This window comes from Girardinichthys multiradiatus, chromosome Y, assembly GCF_021462225.1.
Source record: "Girardinichthys multiradiatus isolate DD_20200921_A chromosome Y, DD_fGirMul_XY1, whole genome shotgun sequence".
Taxonomy (NCBI): Eukaryota; Metazoa; Chordata; class Actinopteri; order Cyprinodontiformes; family Goodeidae; genus Girardinichthys; species Girardinichthys multiradiatus.
Window position 1 is genome coordinate 29,676,532 of NC_061818.1, and position 16,744 is coordinate 29,693,275.

The window sequence follows — 16,744 nt, forward strand, 5'->3', positions numbered from 1 at the left end:
CTCATCTCTGATGGTGACGAGTCCGCGTACAGATGGGAGGTGGACCATCTGTTGGACTGGTGCAGCCAGAACAACCTTGAGCTCAACGCTCTAAAGACAGTGGAGATGGTTGTGGACTTCAGGCAGAACCCAGCCCCACCTGCCCCCATCACCCTCTGTGACTCCACAATTGACACTGTGGAATCTTTCCGCTTCCTGGGAACCATCATCTCCCAGGATCTCAAGTGGGAGCCAAACATCAGCTCCCTCATCAAGAAAGCCCAGCAGAGGATGTTCTTCCTGCGGCAGCTGAAGAAATTCAACCTGCCAAAGACTATGATGGTGCACTTCTACACAGCCATCATTGAGTCCATCCTCACCTCCTCCATCACCATCTGGTACGCCGCTGCTACAGCCAAGGATAAGGGCAGGCTGCAGCGTGTCATTCGGTCTGCTGAGAAGGTGATTGGCTGCAGTCTACTGTCGCTCCAGGAACTGTACACCTCCAGGACCCTGAAGCGGGCAGGGAAGATTCTGGCTGATCCCTCCCACCCCGGTCACAGACTCTTTGAAACTCTCCCCTCTGGCAGGACGCTGCGGTCCATCCGGACCAAAACCTCACGCCACAAGAACAGTTGTTTCCCATCTGCCACCAGCCTGGTTAACAAAGCCCAGAAACCACCCTGACATTCTCCCCCCCCCCCCTTTTTTTGCTGACAGGACACTTGTAAACTGTAACTCTATGCGTTACATTAACGCTCAGCTTGGACTCCTGCTTTACTTGCATTGCCATACTTGCACAATGATCACCTGCACTGTTGTATTGCTCTTGCATCTTATACTGCTCTATACTTACTCTCACTCACTTAAAACTGTGCACATATATTTATATTATATTGTAGATATGTTTATACTGTTTAATTTGTATTGTATTGCACTGACTACGCCAAAACAAATTCCTTGTATGTGTATGTCCAAAAACGTACTTGGCAATAAAGCTTTTCTGATTCTGATTCTGATTCTGAAGGTAAGAGGGTGCCAGACGATTTAGACATTAAAAAACTAAAAGCAAAATCTTAAAAACAATTCTGAACAAAATGGGCAGCCAGTGGAGGGAATATAAAATCGGGGTGATATGTTCAGGTCGTCCTTTTCCCGTTAGTAAACTAGCAGCTGAATTTCAAACCAGCTGAAGACGGCGAAGGAGAGACTGGTTAATAGAGGGAGTTGCAGTAGTCCAGTCTAGAAGTAATAAAAACATGAAAAGCCATCTCATGGGCATCATGAGGAAGACAATCCTTGACTTTACTAATAAGTCCCAGATGTTAAACGTTAGACTTGACTACTGCACTGACCTGTTTATTAAGCGTAAAATATAAATCAAGGGTCACCCAAAAGTTCCTATCAGACAGACTATATGCTATCCTTCTGGATGTTATTATGTCTACATGTGATTATTTTACTACTATTTTATTACTTTGAGATTATGCTATTCCAATAAAACATGATTTTGTGTCTTTACTAGTCGTTTCAATTAGTTTAAAGGCAATGAATATTATTGACACTAGCTGTCATATTCAGACTCTTTCTAACTGATTAATTTTATTCTTGCAAATATGTTTTTTTTTAGTAGGTCATATTATCTGTAGCCAGTAAGGTTTCATAGACAAGCCCAAGTCTGGATTTCCTTACCACTTGGTCTTAAAATATCTTACCATTTATTCAACATTTAGACTGATCTGATGTAGGGGTAGATGCAAATGCAAGGTTAATTTTGTTGATTATGTTTTGCATACATTAGTGATTGTAAATGCTAAAACCAAATTTATTTCTTGGCAATTTAGAACATTATGAATCTTTCTGCAGTTGTAGGGTGTGTTGGAAAACCTGTATCTGCTGCAATTTTAATTACCTCATACAGTGAAGAAGAAGCATGGAGTATAAAAAGTCATTTTTCTTTATTGAGAAAGAAAGATAAAAAAAATCACACATTCATAAATAATAAATTTTTCTGAGTTGTTGCAGAGCAAGGAGAAAAAAAGCAAATGCGACATATTAGAAAGATAACAGTTTGTTCTTGTTTCTGCTCACCTCATACAACATGGAGACGATTTTCACACATCTTCCGCAGCACAAGAGGCTTCTGTTAAGAGTCATGACAGCAGACAAGTTCAAAGAAAAGGATTTGGAGATACAGTGGGATAAATTATGTTTAGCTGTAGTTTTATGAACAGCATTTATCCCTGCCTGTCACAACATTTAGATGAATCAACACATTATCAAAGCCAGTGTGGGAACATAACTTATAACAAGAGAAAACAAAATCTCTCAGTGTCTGTATTGCATTAATAGTTATTGCTTATTTGCCATGATTGCATGAATTCTTGCCTCACCCTGTATTTGTATGTTTTGCATTGCTGTGTTGCATTTCATTGCAGGTATAAAATTTTTTGTAATGTTTGATTTTGTCTGGCTTAAAACATATGAAAGTTTTGGTTAACAGAAATGCAGACCCTTTTTTTTCAAAATTAATCATCTAATCATTTATCTTTTACATGAGTATGTCTACAGTTCCAGAGGGAGGTTTACTTATTATGGGAGATAGGTGTCATAGAAATTTCTGATTTTCTAATCAGAAATGGGGCCTTTGAACTGTTCTTATTCAGAGAAATTATCATAAAATAAACTATAGTTACGGTAATTTAAAAAAATAGCTTGCACAAGAAATGGGATCAGGTTAAAACACCCAATTGTGTCCAGGTTTCAACCATCTATGGATGCACAATAACATCTGGTAGCACAAACAGTACCACACCATGATGCCGCCATCACCATGCTTGACAGCTGGCAACGTCTTCTTAAGTCTGAAAGTCTCAGCTTGACTTTTTCAAGCATAATTCTCCTAGAGAAAACGTAAGGGTTGTCTAAATAGAGAATGACTGGGTCCTCTGTAGTAATTGAGGCACTGGTATGGTCAGTTGTGGGGAAAAAAGATCTACCCCAAATCTCAGATAGGTGAGACAATATATGGCTCAATGAGAGCAGCTGTAAATTTCAATTAAGCTTGAAGGCTAAAATTGGGAGCTTTTTACGTTGGTCGGCACCACTTAAGTTTGGTGTAATGTAATACTAGCTTCACTGTGTACAGTGACAGCAGTGTTCCAGATATTGCCTGTTCCTGGAAGGCTTGAGGCTTGGTGGATTCCTCTAACTGTTCTAATGCATATTTAAAGGCCCAAAATTGATATGGCAGATTTGTGCTCTTTGTGAGAATTCATAGTCTCCTCAATGGAAATGTATTTATTGAATTTAATTATATTCATTGACAAAGCTTATTTTAATTCACATGTAATTGTATAAGTCAGGCCCGACTTACAGCTATATGTATCTATTATAGTATTCTTAAGCTTATTTACAAATGCCCTTTTTCCGTACGTAAAAGTTGTGCATGTTTTTAAGCAAAATCCAAGATGCAAATTGTGAGATAATATGTTGGTCCAGTCAGAAATCCATGCACCGTGAGCAGAACTCTTAAACATTTTTTTCTGTGTTTCTTATTACAAGAGTTTAAGATCAGAACTACCACAACCACATTTATAATACAGTTTCATTCACATGCTGTAAAGCTGATGTTTGCTCGCTGGTTTATTGCAGCATCTGGTAGTTTCTCAATAGGTGCATCAAAGGATGGATAACACATTGTGAAATAGATTTGCTCAGTGACCCTCCTCATGATGCTAATGTTCATTACTAGCTAATGTGAAACTTTGAAGTTTCCCAGATGGTGTTTGTTATCATTCACACTCACTGTTCAAGCTTCACAACCTGTAAATAATACTCCTCCTAACTGTGTTGTTTTCAGAGCTGAAAGTACATATGGGAGCCTTACTTCTTGAAATTTCCAAGTGTCAGCCTCAGTGGCTTATTTAAATGCATGATCACGAGGCTTTTTCGGCTGCCACTGCTGCCATGCAAATTGTGTTTACTGTTTCACAGTTTCATTACCGTAATTTTAAAGCCAGTGACAGCAAAGTGAATCACTTTAATTATTCCATGTAGGATCATGGCAGAAAATGTACAGCCACAAAATAACAGTACGCAAACACATTTATGCATGCACTACCTCATATGCATTAGCATGCTGACAAAAATAAAATACTTTTAATAATAATAAGCTTTTAATAATATAAGTTAACCAATAACTGTTTTAACAGAATAATTGTAAGTTGTATCAATTCTGGTCATATTATCTATAAAACAAAACAATGTTCTAAAATAAATTAAGCCTACTTTAATCATAGAAATTAGCAAACAGCTACAAAAAACTGGAGGGCTGGTAAGCTGGAGATTCATCTAATTCAGAAAACATGTTTCTACCTTAAACCTAACTTTATCTTTTAAGTATGTTTTTGTGGTCATATATTACTGTGCTTTGGGAAGACCATTTTTTACAGATTTCTTATGCTTTGCACTTTTGTCACATTTAAATATTTCAAATCATCAAACAGTGATAATCTGAAAGCAGAAAGTAGTTATCAAATTATGTTTTTTTTATTAAAGGATAAAAAGCTCTTTAAATCAACATGCCCATGTGTGAAATTATGTTTATCCATGTCACTGGTTGTGCCACCTTTGGTGGATAAAGAAACGAGCATTTCCAGTAAAGATTCTTTTAAAAACGTTTAGCCCACTCAGAATTGTTTTAACTCAGCGACATTGAGGTGTTTTAAAGCATAAACGGCCTATTTGAGGTCACCCCAAACATCTCAATAAGATTCAAGTTCCAAAACTTAATTTTGGTGAACCTAATGGTGTGCTTTGTACAGTATTATTGTCCTACTGGATAACCCAACTGCACTTGAGCTTAAAGACACCAACTAATGGCAGGACATGATCATTCAGTGGTAGAGGGCAGCATACACAATTTTTATGAATTAGATCAAGTTGTCCAGATCATAAAACAGCAAAGCAGCCAATAATATTTGACTGTAAGGTATGATGTTCTTTTTCTCAATTCACAGAATATTGTCCCAAAAATCTTGAGGATTATCAAGATTTTATATACATATTGAGATTTCTATGAAGTAGAAAAAGGCAGAGAGTCTGCTCTCATTTCATGAAGGGTCTTGTTGGTCATGCTATCCCCTACCACCTTGGATCTTGTCTTGACTGTTAAATGGATTTCTCAAAAAATCTGTTATGTTCATTTTATTACTGGCAGCACATTTGAGCTACTGAGTGTCACTGAACTGTAATTTGGGTGAATGAAAGAGGCTCTTTAGCATTCAGGTGTAGTTAAGGAAACTATTAGAGCAGCATTACACCTCCAGAATCAGAAAGAAGTGCCGCTGATCCTAACTGATCCTGTGCTCAGGGCACTCCTCCTCAGCCCGTATAATAACTCATCCTTTCATGAGATACATTTATTCAAAAGATAATATCTAAAGATATAAATCCACTTTCAGTGTCCTTCAATGTACTGTATAATATTTCCTACAAGGCCCTTTTCCTCTGTGGTACTTAACACCAGTTAGACCTACATTTTACTGGCTACCTATATCGGTTGACTCAATCTGTCAGTTTTTTATGGATACCTTGAATTTGGAAAATGTAATAACTGGGATTTACTGTGATTCTAACCAGAACCTAACCAATAGAAACAATTAACTTGCTTTTTTGTCTCTTTGCTTTCTCTTAATTGAAATGCCTCTTTAATAAACGGGTTCTCTACATCCTGGCTACAGCAGTTAACAGGTTGCTCAGAAACACTATTGTATATAAATATGAAATGTTTAGGAAGTCATCGTGTGCCCAGTAGATTTCTTGTTTCATTCTTCATGCCATAAACCTTCCTGTGCATGTAGAAAGTCTGCAGAAGTAACAAAGCTGAATGTCCAAAATGCAGATAAGTTTCTCAGAGGGATTGTAGAGGTATATGGAAAAAGTAAGATGTGATGGAGGAGCTTTAAGTAAAAATAAAACATATTTTTTAGGTTTAATGTCTAAAGGGAAGGCATCACTTTACTTGCACATGCTAAATTGTATTAGAAATAAATACATGTCCCATTTATAACTGCATTTATAAATTTCACTGGTAAGTTGATGCAGTTGTGTCACACATTCAATTAACCGACTGTCATTATATTAATGATGACTTATGTGAAATGTGATAAATGCCTGTTATCTTACCTCATCATTCCTTGTGACTGTTCTCGCTTCATCTGCTCACATCTTTGTAAGGGAGCATGAGGATTTGAAAAGAGAAGCCGAGAGGATGAAGTGAGGATTGGAAATGAAGAAAAAAGGGAAGAATAAACAGTGAGCTTGCACTCTTTTCATGTTTGACCTGCTGACCAATGAGAGTAGACCGAGTCTTTAGAGAGAAAATCTGAAAGTGACACAGGCTCAAAAAGAACATTTCAGTCAAGCAGTCCTGCAAAAATATACTCTCTGAGAAAATATTATGTTTTTACTCTTTTGACCAGATCTTAAAAAAATTATCAAATGACAATCAGATAAACAGAGGTAAGTGTAATCAACTAACCACTGCCATGAAAAGTATGGGTAACACATTTTAAAATACAATGTACAAGCTACACACCATCTAATAGATAAAAATAAGAAATACACTCTTTGTAAATAGCTTGAAAAAGTTCCAATGAAAACTAAGGAATGTTGTTGTGGCTGCATGTTAATTATGGATTTGATGCCAGTCTCAGTTGGCAACAGGTTAGCATTTTGTTTTGGTTCTAAAACAGCGTCCCAGACAGACATTCAAAAGAGAAAATGGAGAAGGGAGAACTGTATTTGCAAATAATTTAACAGTTTAAGCACATTTCCTGCCAAGCATGCTTATTTAAAATGAGCTGAGGAAATGTTGAAAACTGCCCTGTGGTCTGATGAATAAAAAAATTTGATTTTTTGTTGGACACGACATTCACTGATTGCACCCAACCAGTGTTTGATGAGCACAACATTCAACAACCAGCATCAGTAATGAGATTATAATGGTGGTGGTGGGTGTAGTATTACAAGCAAACAACAAACATGGCATCCACATTTGTGAAGGAAGACTTACAAGAAGCTGCAAAAAAGGACCAAATTCTTAAAAAGAAGAGTATTGGAGGGCAGAGGGAAAAAGAAGCAGAAAAAATTTGATAACACAGGTTTAAGGGGAACATTGCTCTCATTTATGTCTTTTTCAAGGTCTTTTATATTTGAGTTTAAAGTTTGTCAGCAATACAATATTAAACTACTTGTCTTTGAATCTTTAATCAACTAAAAAAACAGTTAGAAGAAAGCAATGAAATAGTTTTTCAGTGAGTTAACACACATTTGAATAGAAAATACTTAACACTAACAGAGCATCTTTTTTTGTTCTCATCTTGGTTCTACAAAGTGTTTTCAGCAAGGGTGTTTTCAGTCAGACACTTACAACTTTTTTTTCTCCTCCAAATCACATACATAAAAACTCATTCCTGTTAACAGAAGTCCAGCATCTTGCCCAAGGTCATTTAGACAGGTGGTAGGGCAGGCAATACAACTCTAGCCATTCTGATTAATGACATCACTGTGATGCATAAGGCCGTTAATCTTTAAAGCAAACCATCTAATCCACTATGAATTACTTTTCTGTATTTCACTTAGCAATTCCTAACAGTTTCATCGCTGTGAAAACATTCTCCCTAAATTATTCACCTGTCTGTCAGATTCGATGGAAAATCCCACAATTAAGATCACGTTTTTTCTCAATTGAAATCAGTAGCTGTCATTAAACTAAAATGGTAAATGGACTGAACTTATATAGCGCTTTTCCAGTCATACAGACCGCTCAAAGCGCTTTACACTAGAGCCACATTCACCCAATCGCACTCACTAACGCTCACACATTCATACACTGATACGCAGATCGGTAGGCAACTTGAGGTTAAGTGCCTTGCCCAGGGGCACATCGACATATGGCAGGAGGAAGCTGGAATCAAACCCACAACCTTCTGATTGCAAGACGACTACACTTCCTACTGAGCCACAGTCGCCTCTAAATATTAGTACTTTTGTCAGCACAGGCAGGGAAAGCTTAATAAAGTTTGTCAGCACAGAAAAGCCTGCATTGTTCACTTCGGGCCTGGTAAAACACTGTAGACAAACATTAGCTGATTAAATCATCACTGACTATGGAAATTTAACACTGGACCTCCAGCCACATGGATTCTGGGCCTTAAATAAATCTTATACCAGACTTTGGGACCTTTGTTTCTAATTGAAATGCAAAATTTACTTTAATCTGAAAAAAATCTTTGGTTTACAGAGCATCAGGCCATTACCCTTCCCCCTTAGCCCAGGTAAGACATTTCTGTTATTGTCTCTGGTTCAGCACTGTCCTGGATAGGTCGGAGTGTTGGGGCTCTAAACACACACTCCAACCTATCATTAATTTACTCAGGTTGTCGAAATATAACCAAATCAGAAGATGACACAGATTCGATGCACAGAATTAGATTGAAATGAGGTTTTATTGTTCCAACTTAGGTAGACCTTGATTAGAGTTGTTAGAAGCCAGAGGATGAGGAAGCCCCAAGGATCCGAGCAGAGAGAGAGTGTTCTGGCGGTGGAAATATTTACAGTGCAGATTTCCTGAAGAAGAGTTCCATATGGCGACAGGCAGGCAGACAGATGGGCAGATCGACAGGAAGGCAGGACAACAAGCGATCAGGCAGGCTGACAGAAGTCCACATAACAGAGACTATGTTCCAGCAACAGACTGTGTCAGCAGCTGTCTTAAAAAGCCATGAGCTCATTAGCTGGATGAGTTGCAGCTGAGAACAATGAAGTGCCAGAACCAGCCAGCAGAGATCTCACAGTACCCTCCCCTCAACGATTGCCTCCAGGCAATCCCGAACGTTTCTCCGGATGACGTCTGTAAAAAGATGTAATGAGAGCAGGGTCCAGGATAAGAGAACGAGGTACCCAGGTTCTTTCTTCAGGTCCATATCCAGCCCAATCCACAAGGTACTGAAAACCACGCCCCCTATGTCGAACATCCAGGATACGATTGACCGTGTAAGCTGGATGGTCATCAATGAGACGAACAGGGGGAGGGAGCTTGGTGGGTGGATTCAGGGGACTTTCCGAGACTGGCTTGATCTGTGAAACATGAAAGGTAGGATGAATGTGCATAGAAGCTGGCAACTTGAGTCTCACCGCAGAAGGGTTGATGATCCTTTCTATGACAAAAGGACCGATGAAACGGGGGGCCAACTTTCGAGTAGTATCCTTTAATTTAATATTCTTGGTGGAGAGCCAGACCTTCTGATCAATGCAGTAGACCGGTGCGGAGGAACGGTGACGGTCAGCAAACCTTTTATTCTGTTCCAAAGTGCGTAGAAGTGTCCTCCTGGTCTGACGCCAGATCTTACGACACCTGGAGATATAATGCTGAACAGAGGGGACAACAGTGTCAGATTCAATACTGGGGAATAATGGAGGTAGATAGCCCAGAGAAATCTCAAAGGGAGATAAACCAGTAGCAGAGGAAGTATGAATATTATGGGCATATTCTATCCAAGTGAGATGTCTACACCAGGAAGAAGGGTTGTCATTAATCACACATCTCAATGCTACTTCCAGTTCCTGATTGCATCTCTCAGTCTGCCCATTAGACTGAGGGTGGTAACCAGATGAAAGGCTTACGGTAGCACCAATAGCCCTACAGAACTCCTTCCAGACTTGTGAAATGAACTGCGGGCCTCGGTCAGAGACAATATCCAAGGGCATGCCATGAATACGGAAGACATGAAGAACCAGAAGTTGAGCAGTCTCCAATGCAGACGGAAGCTTAGTTAAGGGAATAAAATGAACAGTCTTAGAGAATCTATCAACAACGGTAAAGATGACTGTGTTTCCGTCAGATGGCGGGAGACCAGTGACGAAGTCAATAGAGATGTGGGACCATGGGCGACTGGGGGTAGACAGAGGTTGAAGAAGACCGGCAGGAGGTTGATTTGAGTTCTTGTTACGGGCACATGTGGAACAAGCTGCGACAAACTCTCTAATGTCGGGATTCATAGTGGGCCACCAGAAATACCTCTTGGTAAAAGTGATCATACGATTAATCCCCGGATGACAGGTAAGTTTATTATTATGAACCCAATCCAGAACTTTATTGATGACAGAGTTCGGAACGAACAGTTTGCCTACAGGACCAGTACCTGGGTCTGGTTCAGATTGTTGTGCCTCCCTGATGTCCTTTTCAATGGCCCAGGTGAGGGCGCCCACAATGCAGGATCCCGGTAAGATGGAAGCTTCAGTCTTGGATTGCTCAGAATGAGAAAATTGGCGAGAGAGAGCGTCGGGCTTGATGTTCTTGGAGCCGGGTCTGTAAGAGATAGAAAAATTAAAACGAACAAAAAACAGGGACCAACGGGCTTGTCTGGAGTTAAGTCTCTTGGCATTTTGGATGTAAGAGAGGTTTTTATGGTCAGTCCAAATGAGAAAAGGGACTTCCGCCCCCTCTAACCAATGCCGCCACTCCTCAAGCGCCAACTTGATAGCCAGAAGCTCTCGATTTCCCACATCGTAATTCTGCTCTGCTGACGACAAACGACGAGAAAAATAAGCACAAGGATGCACCTTGTTGTCTATAGGAGAACGTTGAGACAAGATGGCCCCTACTCCAATGTCAGAAGCATCAACCTCCACAACGAATTGCGCACTAGGATCAGGATGAGTCAGAATGGGTGCAGAAGAAAATAAAGTTTTCAATTTGCAAAAAGCTTTCTCTGCCTCAGGGGACCAATGGAATGTCTTCAGAGAGGAGGTAAGTTGAGTGAGAGGCACAGTGACCTGACTGTAGTTCTTTATGAACCTTCTATAAAAATTTGCAAAACCTAAGAACCTTTGGAGTTGCCTGCGATCCGTTGGAGTAGGCCACTCTGCCACTGCCTTGGTCTTCTCAGGATCCGTTCTGTACCTGCCTGCTTCAAAAATAAAACCCAAGAAGGTCACAGAAGAAACACCGAATTCACATTTTTCGGCTTTTACAAAGAGTTGGTTTTCATAAAGCCTCTGGAGTATGGTCCTGACATGCTGGTGATGCTGATCAATGTTCTGAGAGAAAATCAAAATATCATCCAGATAAACAAACACAAAGAGGTTGAGGAAATCACGGAGAATATCATTTATAAGAGCCTGAAAAACAGCGGGTGCGTTAGTCAATCCAAAAGGCATCACCAAATATTCAAAATGTCCCAGGGGAGTCTTGAAAGCTGTCTTCCACTCGTCACCCTCTCGGATCCGAACCAGATGATACGCATTGCGCAGGTCGAGCTTGGTAAAAATCTTGGCAGTGTGTAATTGGTCATGTATAGAATCAATGAGTGGTAAGGGGTACTTATTTTTTATTGTGATTTGATTCAACCCCCTATAATCAATGCAGGGTCTTAACGTGCCATCTTTCTTCCCCACAAAGAAGAAGCCGGCGCCAACGGGGGAGGTAGATGGCCGAATGATCCCGGATGCTAAGGAATCCTCAATGTACTCCTTCATGACTCTTCTCTCCGGTCCAGAGAGATTGTATAGTCTGCTGGATGGTAACGGAGCACCTGGAAGGAGATCAATAGCACAGTCATAGGGGCGATGCATGGGTAAAGAAAGAGCCCCCTGTTTACTAAAAACAGAAGCAAGATTGTGGTATTCATTTGCCTACAGGACCAGTACCTGGGTCTGGTTCAGATTGTTGTGCCTCCCTGATGTCCTTTTCAATGGCCCAGGTGAGGGCGCCCACAATGCAGGATCCCGGTAAGATGGAAGCTTCAGTCTTGGATTGCTCAGAATGAGAAAATTGGCGAGAGAGAGCGTCGGGCTTGATGTTCTTGGAGCCGGGTCTGTAAGAGATAGAAAAATTAAAACGAACAAAAAACAGGGACCAACGGGCTTGTCTGGAGTTAAGTCTCTTGGCATTTTGGATGTAAGAGAGGTTTTTATGGTCAGTCCAAATGAGAAAAGGGACTTCCGCCCCCTCTAACCAATGCCGCCACTCCTCAAGCGCCAACTTGATAGCCAGAAGCTCTCGATTTCCCACATCGTAATTCTGCTCTGCTGACGACAAACGACGAGAAAAATAAGCACAAGGATGCACCTTGTTGTCTATAGGAGAACGTTGAGACAAGATGGCCCCTACTCCAATGTCAGAAGCATCAACCTCCACAACGAATTGCGCACTAGGATCAGGATGAGTCAGAATGGGTGCAGAAGAAAATAAAGTTTTCAATTTGCAAAAAGCTTTCTCTGCCTCAGGGGACCAATGGAATGTCTTCAGAGAGGAGGTAAGTTGAGTGAGAGGCACAGTGACCTGACTGTAGTTCTTTATGAACCTTCTATAAAAATTTGCAAAACCTAAGAACCTTTGGAGTTGCCTGCGATCCGTTGGAGTAGGCCACTCTGCCACTGCCTTGGTCTTCTCAGGATCCGTTCTGTACCTGCCTGCTTCAAAAATAAAACCCAAGAAGGTCACAGAAGAAACACCGAATTCACATTTTTCGGCTTTTACAAAGAGTTGGTTTTCATAAAGCCTCTGGAGTATGGTCCTGACATGCTGGTGATGCTGATCAATGTTCTGAGAGAAAATCAAAATATCATCCAGATAAACAAACACAAAGAGGTTGAGGAAATCACGGAGAATATCATTTATAAGAGCCTGAAAAACAGCGGGTGCGTTAGTCAATCCAAAAGGCATCACCAAATATTCAAAATGTCCCAGGGGAGTCTTGAAAGCTGTCTTCCACTCGTCACCCTCTCGGATCCGAACCAGATGATACGCATTGCGCAGGTCGAGCTTGGTAAAAATCTTGGCAGTGTGTAATTGGTCATGTATAGAATCAATGAGTGGTAAGGGGTACTTATTTTTTATTGTGATTTGATTCAACCCCCTATAATCAATGCAGGGTCTTAACGTGCCATCTTTCTTCCCCACAAAGAAGAAGCCGGCGCCAACGGGGGAGGTAGATGGCCGAATGATCCCGGATGCTAAGGAATCCTCAATGTACTCCTTCATGACTCTTCTCTCCGGTCCAGAGAGATTGTATAGTCTGCTGGATGGTAACGGAGCACCTGGAAGGAGATCAATAGCACAGTCATAGGGGCGATGCATGGGTAAAGAAAGAGCCCCCTGTTTACTAAAAACAGAAGCAAGATTGTGGTATTCAGGAGGAATCTTAGACAGATCAACAGGCTCAGGTGGTTCAATTTGTTTGCTAGAGTGAGAGACAGCAGTCTTTAGACAATTCTGGAGACAGTAATCACTCCACTTCTCTACTCTGCCCTCCACCCAATTAATTGCGGGATTATGTCTCTGCAACCACGGAAATCCTAGAACCAATTGTGGGGAGATAGAGGAGACAACAAAGAACTCACCCCATTCATGGTGGTTACCTGAGGTAATGATGTGAAGGTGGGGCACTTTAAACTTCACCTGAGATATGGTTTGACCAGTGATGCCCGAAACAGAAAGGGGGTGGTTGAGAGACTGAGAAGGTATCTTAAGTTTGTCAACTAGATCCAAGGAAATAAGATTCTGTTCCGCACCAGAATCAATAAAAGCATCCACTGGACACTTTTCTTGGCCAATAATAATAGTGACTGGAAAACACAGACGAGATATAGGGGAAAAATGGGACATGCTCATCAAAGTCCCCTGACCTATTGACGAGCCCCCCTCTTTTCCCTTCTTAGGGCATCTTGCAACATAATGTCCACCTTGTCCACAATACAAACAAAGACCAGCCCCAAAACGACGTTGTCGCTCTTCAGGAGAGAGACGAGTGTGACCAACCTGCATAGGCTCAGGTTCCACAGATCCCTCCGAAGAGGAAGTGGGTGTATCAAGGTAAGCGGTCCGAGGTGCCATAAAGTGCTGCCACTCTGACTTATGATTCCTCTCTGCTTGTCTCTCTCTTAGGCGGTTGTCAATACGGATTGATAGTTTGATTAAATCATCCAGTCTCGCAGGTTGATCTCTTAAAACCAACTGGTCCTTTATCTGATCTGTAAGGGAATTCACAAAAATACCCTTGAGTGCCGCTTCATCCCAACCCACCTCCTGTGCTGCCACCCGGAAGTCGATGGCGAACTCCGCCAATGCCCTCTTTCCCTGTTTGAGGGTAAGTAACTTCTTAGCAGCTGTCTCCTGTTGGAGTGGTTGATCAAAGACTTCCTTGAAGTGACTGAAAAAAACAGCATAACTCAGAGACTCAATAGGGTTAGTTGTGAGAAAAGCGTGCGCCCAGCGTAAAGCAGATCCTTTTAGGGAGGTAACAATAAAAGTGATCTTGGAAGCAGCAGTCGGAAACAGAGAGGGGGAACGACTAAAAGCCAACTCACATTGGAGAGAAAACCCACCAAAATTATTAGGGTTGCCATCAAAAAGTTCAGACGGACGGAAATCAGGTTCTCGGATTCCGGATGAGTGGGTTGTGGGTGGCTGAGGATTCTCAGAACAAACTGGAGGATTGGAAGGAGCGGGTGAGAGTTTGGTTAATATTTCACTTAAGGCATGTACCATACCACCAAGTTCCGTGAGATGGGCATCTGTCGTCCTTTGTTGTTGTAGCAACTGTTGAAGCATGGTCTCAGTGGATTGGAGGCGTTCCCTCCAGGAGGTCTGTTCATCTTCATCTGATTTGTTTTTCGACATGTCTGCTGGCTGGAACATACTATCATTAATTTACTCAGGTTGTCGAAATATAACCAAATCAGAAGATGACACAGATTCGATGCACAGAATTAGATTGAAATGAGGTTTTATTGTTCCAACTTAGGTAGACCTTGATTAGAGTTGTTAGAAGCCAGAGGATGAGGAAGCCCCAAGGATCCGAGCAGAGAGAGAGTGTTCTGGCGGTGGAAATATTTACAGTGCAGATTTCCTGAAGAAGAGTTCCATATGGCGACAGGCAGGCAGACAGATGGGCAGATCGACAGGAAGGCAGGACAACAAGCGATCAGGCAGGCTGACAGAAGTCCACATAACAGAGACTATGTTCCAGCAACAGACTGTGTCAGCAGCTGTCTTAAAAAGCCATGAGCTCATTAGCTGGATGAGTTGCAGCTGAGAACAATGAAGTGCCAGAACCAGCCAGCAGAGATCTCACACAACCACAGTTCATTCCTTGTGAATTACATCCAAATTTGGGAGTGACCCTTGCTTCACAATCCTGACAAGGCTGCAGTCATTCCTCTTGGTTGTGCACCATTTTCAACCACATTTTGTCCTTCTACTCAACTTTCCACTTATATGTTTGGAAGCAGCATTCTGGACAGACAGCTTCTTTAGCAGGGAGTTTCTTTTGTTTACCCTCTTTTTAGGGGGAATAAATAATTGTCTGCTGGACAGCTTTCATGTCAACAGCCTTCCCCTTGATTGTGTAGGCCATGACATAATATTTCTCTAAATTAAATATTTTGTAAGTGCCTGAGCTAATACTCACACAATATTAACACAAGTAAATGCTCGAAAGGAATCACTCTGTGTTCTTTGAATCTATATTTTATGACTTTTACTTTTAGATCAGAACTACTTGTATAAAATGAGATTTCAGTAATGAATTTACTCAACTGCGCCTGTATAACTGATCAAATGTCTGACAGACATGTGATAAGATAAACACCAGTGAATTGTCTCTGTTTAAACCATGACGCCTGTTATGGCCTGTGTGCTGAACCAAACCAGTGAGTTCATGAGTTGAATTTGCTCAGTAATTTTTAACCAAATTAATCTGTTTGCTTTACAGCTCACATGTTCTCTGTTTAATATGCCTGACCATCTGTCCCAAACAACATGACTGATTTCTATCTCTTCAACAGAAGAGGGACATTATCGCTTAGTGTCGTGCCCCCGATACGTGTGTTCATTGTCTGTACCTGCAGTTCTCTGTTGAACTAGATCAGAACACAAGGAAGCACCCTGAACAGGTCAGCAGTCTATCACAGACTAACACAATTTCACAGCCGCATTCACACATCTGAGAAAAGTCAACCTGACCTGCGTGTCTTTGGACTGCAGCAGAAAACTACAACACCCAGAGGAAAAACCTTGTGATGTCAAGTGAAGTTTATTTGTGTGGTCCAATATCACATAAGATATCTCTGTGGGCATCGCAGGCTCACAACAGCTCTAGTTCCTGACCCAGCTCGATCTCTCTCAGAAGATGAGGAAAAGGCCGGTAAAAAGAAACTGTTACAAGAAAGGAGAAGAAACCTCGGGAGACAGCTTCAGTGAAACAATTCCCCTTCCTCTGACAGATGGGGGAGAAAAGAGGAAAATAACAAAGGCTTAAAGGAGACATGTGGTTAGGTCTGAAAAAATTTCAACAATGACATATTTATTTTCCTTTTCAGAAAATAACACTTTCAGGTTAGAGCTTCTATAATTAAATGTATTTAAAAAGTCAACTCAAGTTTACCATGTGAAAGCAAACAAAGAGAAAGATTAGAGTCTTTCTTTTCATGGACTCCAATGTGATTGGACAAATTTACAGAGCCATAACTAAAATCTTTATTTTAAAGCTTTGGTGAGAAAGCTTATTGGCAAAGTAGTGTATACCCCACAGATACCAAAGTCAGGAAATAAATTGTCTTTTATTATACTTTTGTCAGATTTCTTCAGCTGTTTGTGGATCACATTTGGTGTTGGTCACTCACTCCTTTGCTGTTTTATACTTTGGAAGCTTGGGCTATTTTGATTCAAATGGATATTTTGTACTAACCATGTGTC